We start from the raw sequence: 7,741 nt of genomic DNA on the forward strand, positions 1-7,741 counted from the left end.
TTGCTGTGATCATACAGTGACTTGGTGTCGCACGGCCCAGGAAAATGATACAGATCAAGGTTTTTGCATTGTTGAGTTCAATTGTCAGTTTAGCCTTATTTTGGATTTTGACATTGTCTGTCCTGTACACAAGTGAGTGTCAAAAACATCTGAGCGGAAGTTAGGTGTTCCGAATAATGACATTGAGCACTATGCACTCTCCTCCAGTCTGGAAAACAATTCCTCACAGGCAAGTTAATAGACAATAGACAGCAGGTGCAGGAGTAGGCCATTCTGCCCTTCGAGCCAGCACCACCATTCATTATGATCATGGCTGAACATCCTCAATCTGTATCCTGTTCCTGCCTTAGTCCCATAACCCTTGACTCCACGATCCTTCAGAGTTCGATCCAACTCTTTATTGAAAGAAAACCTCCTGCTGTCTCGGGTTCTTCATTCCATTGACTTCAAATCTTCACAGAATTCAACAGACCTTGTTACATATTCATTTCCTCACATTTGTTCAGATCAATGTGTGCACAGTGTGACAGTGGGAGTGCACTTGCCCCACATCCCAGGGGTCAGACCATAGTCTTGGAACCGTACTGTGTTATTTCTCATTTCACCAACACCAGGGAGAAATATCTGCTTCTCTGCATGATTTACAAAATTCAATTATTCATAAGGTCAGAGCTTTTCGTGTATCTGTGACGAGGTGGGCCGAGAGGTTTAGGCGATGGACTGCTCATCCATTGTGCGCTGCACGCGTGGGTTCGAATCCCACTCTCGTCGCTGTCATCACCGGCTTTCAATGGTGTGGTTTTCAGATTATCACAGCTGTTGTATGGAAACTGGGATTCGAATAGTTATTTTATCTGCATTGACGCTATGACAAAAATCTCAAAGAATAGTTTGAGCCTGTTGAATAAACTACATTGCAATGTCGGTTGCATTGGGATAATGAAAAGGAGCGCGAATTTCTTTTTCAAGTCAAGTTGCTGTTAACGTTTTTTCGTATGAAAGACATACAGGAAAATCAAATACTGAGAGCTGCGAAGTGCATGTTATGCAAAGGGATTCTTAATGAATGTTTTGCCATATGAAATCCGGAGGACGTTGAGTAGAAGTAATTAATCCTGGTGAGAAGAGCACAGCGAGACAGCACAAAATAATGGAGATATTTCAAAGGGGCAGGGCGTGGGTTTCGGGGCACTGAGAACTGGCTGTAAATGCACAGTGGAGAATTGCTGCTGTGGGTGCCGTGCATGGGCACGGAGAGACTTACACATTGGTCTCGCTCTCGCCATTGATGAATGCTGGACATAAGGTACAGATAAACACAAGATGTGGGAAGCAAGCTCCATCTGGTTATGCAAACACTGGATGCATCACATTGAACTATGAACAACGGGAGAAATCAGCATGTTACCTATAGGGAGTGAAACTAAACTGTGGATCAATGACCGCAGATTCATGCAACATAAACATGAAAAATGATTTAACATGTAGGGTGTAGGTTTGCTTGCTCAGCTGTAGCTTTGATATCCAGACGTTTCTTCACTTGGCTAGGTAACATCATCATCAGTGGCGACCTCCAAGTGAAGCGAAGCTGTTGTCTCCTGCTTTCTATTTATATCTTTCTCCTCGATGGGGTTCCTGGGGTTTGCGGTGATGTCATTTCCTGTTCGTTTTCTGAGGGGTTGATAGATGGCATCTAGATCTAAGTGTTTGTTTATGGCATTGTGGTTGGAGTGCCAGGCCTCTAGGAATTCTCTGGCGTGTCTTTGCTTAGCCTGTTCCAGGATAGATGTGTTGTCCCAGTCGAAATAGTGATATTTTTAATCCGTATGTAGGACTACGAAGGAGAGAAGGTCGTGGCTTTTTGTTGCTAGCTGGTGTTCGTGTATCCTGGTGGCTAACTTTCTTCCTGTTTGTCTTACGTAGTGTTGGTGGCAGTCCTTGCATGGAACTTTGTAGATGACGTTGGTTTTGTCCACGGGTTGAACTGTGTCTTTTAAGTTTGTTAGTTTTTGTTTGAGAGTGTTGGTGGATTTGTGTACAACTAGGATTCCGAGGGGTCTTAGTAGTCTGGCTGTCATTTCTGAAACTTCTTTGATGTATGGTAAGGTGGTTAGGGTTTCTGACTGTGTTTGGTCTGCTTGTCGTGGTTTGTTCTTGAGGAATCTGCGGACTGTATTTTTTGAGTATCTGTTCTTCTCGATTACGTTGTATAGGTGGTTCTCCTCTGTTTTCCGAAATTCGTCTGTGCTGCAGTGTGTGGTGGCTCGTTGGAATAGTGTTCTGACACAGCTTCGTTTGTGTGTGTTGGGATGGTTGCTGATGTAGTTAAGTATTTGCTCAGTGTTTGTCGGTTTTCTGTATACGCAGGTTTGTAGTTCTCCATTGTCCTTTCTTTCTACTGTGACGTTCAGGAATGCGAGTTTGTTTCCGGTTTCTTCCTCCTTCGTGAACTTTATGCCTCTGAGGGTGTTGTTGATGATGTTAAATGTCTTTACTATCTTGTTTTGTTTTGTGATGACAAAGGTGTCATCTACATAGCCGACCCAGATTTTTGGTTTCATTGTTGGTAGGGCTGTTTGTTCTAGTCTTTGCATTACCGCCTCTGCTATGAATCCTGATACCGGAGATCTCATGGGTGTGCCGTTGGTTTCTTTGTAGATATGTTGTTGAAAGTGAAGTTGGATGTGAGGTACAGGTCCACGAGCTTCATTATGTTTTCGTAGGTAATGTGAGTGATGGTTGTTGGTGCGTCTGTGATGGTCTCTTCTAAAAGTGTGGTAAGTGTTTCCTTTGCCAGGTCGATGTTGATGGAGGTGAACAGTGCTGTTATGTCGAATGAGATCATTGCTTCTTCTTCCTCTATTTTGGTGTTTTTGATGATTTTTAGGAATTCCTGGGTGGAGTGGATGGAGTGCTGTGATTCTTCTATGAGGCATTTCAGTCTTGCGTGTAGTTCTTTGGCCCATCTGTAAGTTGGTGTTCTGGGTAAAGAGACTATGGGTCTGAGGGGGGGCTCCTCGTTTATGGATTTTTGGTAGTCCGGTTCGACTTGGGCAACAAATTGATCCTGGGACAGTCTAAGCAAAGACATGCCAGAGAATTCCCAGAGGCCTGGCACTCCAACCACAACGCCATAAACAAACACATAGATCTAAATGCCATCAACCCCGCAGAAAACGAACAGGAAATGACATCACCACAAACCCCAGGAACCCCATCCAGGAGAAAGATATAAATAGAAAGCAAGAGACAACAGCTTCGCTTCACTTGGAGGTCGCCACTGATGATGTTACCGAGCCAGGTAATGAAACGTCTGGATATCAAACCTACAGCTCAGCGAGCAAACCTACACCCTAAACCTCAGCCTGAGCTACAAATCTTCACAAACCTTGCGATTTAAAGTGTCTTTATACGCATATCATTAATAGACTTTTCGTTATTATACCCGTCTGGTTGAAAGAAGAAGACACCACATTTCAAGATGGATGACAACGTTACCAATTTTGTTTTGAAATTGAGATCTATTTGATCATTTTAAACAGTGAACAAGTTCATTTTACATAATGCAAACCACATTCTCTCACCGGGAATAAAAGTGTGATTTCAATATAGACATTGTCATTGCTAAGTCGCAGTTACTCAACATGAAAAATAGGATGTAATTTTTATTCAGCTTACATCAATTAGCACCATTATCTTACTTCGGCTTGACTGCAGTCTGCACATGCTAAATAAGGTTTAAGAAAGAATGACTTTTGGAAATAATGATTCGGTGGTGACTAAAAATAATATTAGGTTCTCATGATGTGGATATTCCACCAATGGCCCCAGTGGTAGAAATGTTGAGTGGGCAGTATTTCTATGATGGTATAGAAGTATGTGAGCTGCCAGGGATGGGAGCTCCCACTTCATCTGGAGCAGCGTCTTTTGACGTGGACCAGGGAGCATTGTGACATCAGTCTGGGAGTTCCAACCACACCTGGAGCAGCTTCTGTTGACATGGAGCAGCAGGGAGCATTGGCACATCCGAATGCAAGATCCATCCTCATTTGGAGCAGCTTCAGTTAGCATGGAGCAGGGAGCTTTGCAAGAACCATCTGGGAGCTCCACTCTCACCTGGATCAGCGTTTAATGACATGTAGCATCAGGGAGCATTGGGACATCAGAGTGATAGATCCAACCTCAACTGGACTTCTTCTATTGACATGGAGGAGGGAACATTGGGACATCAGACTGGGAGCTCCAAGCTCACAAGGACCAGCGTTTAATGACATGTAGCAGCTGGGAGCATTGGGACATCAGAGTGGGAGCTCCAAATTCAAGTAGAGCCACTTCTATTGACATGGAGCAGCAAGGAGCATTGGAACGTCAGGTTGGGAGCTCCAACATCACCTGGCAAAGCTTGTATTTACATGGAAGAGGAGGGAGGATTGGGACATTAGGCTGGGGGAAAAGATATTCAACTATTTTAATCTGAAGTAAAATATGTTTCAATACCTCAGAGGTTAATTGATTTATGAAGAATCTTTCCCGGGAAAATAATTATTTTTTTAGATAGTAAAGACAAGTCCTGCAAATATTCAACTCAGGAAAACGCATTGGTACAGAGAGAAATGGGAGTGATGTTTCAGGTCTTTGTCTTTTCTTTTCTGGCCGACTCTGCACTCGATTACATCACCGGAAGGATATTTTCACTCATTTCCTGCAAAATACGGACAGGTCATTAACGTAATCCACAGCTGAAAATTAATGGGAATATGCGATGTTATGATTAGGCTGGAGTTTACCTCAAATTTTGGTGAAAACGCAGCAAAGTCTGTTGCAATTTCCAAGATCAGCAGTGACCTCATTGATTGGCTGATCAGATTGTGAATGGTCGTTTTTTTGAGGACAAATTGAAGTGAATCAATGATGGTGATTATCTTTGTTCTTTGTTCACCTTGTGACTGTTACTGTTATTGCTGATGTCCTTGTTAACCCCACAGCTCTGCAGCAAGTAAAATCTCAGCTGTGCATCTGGCCACTGGTACAACCATTTGTATAGCTGGCTATGGATCAGGTGGTTGAAGGTTCGACTTTTACTTTCCGCAAGCGCATTATGGAGATTGATCACAAATCCAACCTAATCATTTTTGTTATGCTGAGGTGGGTAATATTTGAAATTTTCATCTCCACGAACTAAAATTCTTTCACTGTCTTCGACCAGTTAAACATTACCAAGAGCTGTCAGAGTAAAAATCACACAGCACCAGATTGTATTGAACAGACGTATTTGGAAGCACCAGTGTTCCATGCACTGCTCCTTCATCAGGTGTTTGTCAACTGTTGGAATCTAAAATGGCTTTGTGTGATTATTAAATGTATCCACCCCAGTCCAACACCAACACCTCCACGTCATGGGTACTGTCGACACCACGAACGGTCGGTTAAAGTCCAGATGATCTTCCAAAAGATCACGCATATTGACACACACACCAAGTTTCTGCAGAAAAACACCCAAGAGATGAAGGATGGCTCTCCGAAAGCTAGTGCTTCCAAATAAACCTGCTGGACTCTGCCCTGGTTTTGTGTAATTTTTATCTTTGTCTATCCAACTCAAACACTGGCACTTCCATATCATAGACAACACCAGTCATGTCCCAGCGCCGTCAGAGAAGGCAATCCTGGAATAGCCCAATACATTGCTCATAGGTACGTTTCGTTTTCAGAAATCAACCCACTCAATGGCTGCAGCTCCTGTGTATGAAAAGCACAGAAAAGAAATAGCTGAGACACAGTTTTGACAATATTTTGAAATTCTTTGGAAAGTGGAATCAGAGGAGAATGAAGGATTAACTGTCCGACTGTGCAGAGAGAGGGAAGGCACTATTCCCTTCTTTGATGAGCTGGGGTATTGACTGATCTAAGGCATGAAATAGATTCCTGGTAGAGTTGTGCTCTCTGCATCAGGAACAAGAAGTCCTGATTTCCTAAACGGTAATGAAACCCAGGCCACTCAGTTAAAGCGCTGAATACTAACCACTAGACCACCAGGGATGAGGGCAGAAGCAGTTGCACCGTTTCTTCATAACACAGTTTTTGGAATTATGTCACTGCAGATATGTTTCCCCTCAAAAATGATTGAATTATCGAGTGTTTACAGCACAGAAAAGGGCCCCTTCATCTCATTTCCCAGCACTTGGTCTGTAACCTTGTAAGCTCTGATGTTTCACATGAATGTTAATTTCTCTGGAACGTTTTAATCTCGTAAAACACAATAAATGGGATTAAAGTTTGATATGGGAACTGAACCCCATTTTTATCCATAGACTGAAGCACGCAGACACATTTCCCCCAAGTGTGACACAGGCTTTGGGAGAAAACAAGCAGAAAGTAAGATTTCACCGACTTGTCTGATGTTGTCCCATTTCAGAGTTCAACACCAATGTCTGGTTACAGCAAAGAAAGGAAGCATTCAGCCCCTCCCGTCCCAGTTTTCTTTTCCCATTGTTTCCCCATTACTCTGTAGTTTATACTGCCTCACCTCGTTCTTGCTGCCAAACTTGATCACTGCTCACGCCCGCTATTTCCTGTCCTGCCGAACGTTTTGCCGCAGTTTCTTGGAATGAAAAACAGGAATGGCCGATTTCAAGCACTTTTCTAGTTTACAAAGACAGTGTTATCACCACTGAGCAAGCACATTGCCAGCTCAGAGAGAAGGTCTCATCCTTTAGAAACTGAAATGCAAAGATGATTGGATAGCCTCAGTATTGTAAACCAACCAACAAGACCGGAATAGGGCCGAGGAGATCACGCACAGAAGGATGGGAGAATAGAATGGCGAATTTCTTGGTGTCCAGGGTGATTTTAACAGAAATCTTCCCTGGTAGTTTCGTGATGAGGATTCAGTGATTTCACTGTCATGGCTTGTTAAAGGTTAACGTGTACAGTTATCAATATGAAATACTGCCTGATATTTCGAAGCAGAATGATGATGTGCAGCAGACAGAATCGTTTCCCTGCATGACCTAATAAGAGAGCTCAGAAGAACCAGGAGCAGACATGAGAGCCAGGAGGAGACATTAGAAGTTGTTGGCGGATAGGATCAGGGTTAACCCTAAGGCTTTCCACAGGTATGTCAAAAATAAAAGAATGACGAGAGTTAAATTAGGGTCAATCAAGAATAATTGTGGGAAGTTGTGTGTGGAGTCAGAGGAGACATGGGAAACACTAAATAAATATTTTTCGACAGTGTTCACTATATAAAATGAAAATGTTGGCGAGGAAGATACAGAGATAATTGCATCTCGACTCGAAGAGATTGAGGTTCACAAGGAAGAGGTATAAGAAATACTGTAGAGTGTGAAAATAGACAAGTCCTCTGGGCCAGATGGGATCTATCCTAGAATCCTCTGGGAAGCAAATGAAGAGATTGCCGAGCCTGTGCCATTGATCCAGAAATCATCATTATCTACAGGAATAGTGACTGAGGACTGGAGGATTGCAAATGTGGTTCTCTTGTTCAAGAAGGGTAGTAGAGACAACCCTGGTAATTACAGACCAGTGAGTCTCACTTCAGTTGTTGGTAAAGCGTTGGAAAAGATTATAAGAGGTAGGATTTATAATCATCTAGAAAAGAATAATCTGGTCAGGGACAGTCAGCATGGTTTTGTCAAGGTCGTGCCTAACGAATCTTATGAGTTTTTTTGACAAAGTGACCAAACAGGTAGATGAGAGTAAGCAGGTTGATGTTCTGTATATT

The 7,741-nt window shown here is 42.8% G+C and overlaps 1 non-coding gene across 1 annotated transcript; it reads left to right on the forward strand.

Moving 5' to 3' along the window:
- The first annotated feature begins 688 nt into the window (after nucleotides 1–688).
- Nucleotides 689–771, forward strand: trnas-gcu (transfer RNA serine (anticodon GCU)). Its single transcript has one exon. It is a non-coding gene; the product is annotated as a tRNA-Ser (tRNA).
- The last annotated feature ends 6,970 nt before the right edge of the window (nucleotides 772–7,741 follow it).

Source organism: Chiloscyllium punctatum, unplaced genomic scaffold (assembly GCF_047496795.1).
Source record: "Chiloscyllium punctatum isolate Juve2018m unplaced genomic scaffold, sChiPun1.3 scaffold_85, whole genome shotgun sequence".
Classification (NCBI taxonomy): Eukaryota; Metazoa; Chordata; class Chondrichthyes; order Orectolobiformes; family Hemiscylliidae; genus Chiloscyllium; species Chiloscyllium punctatum.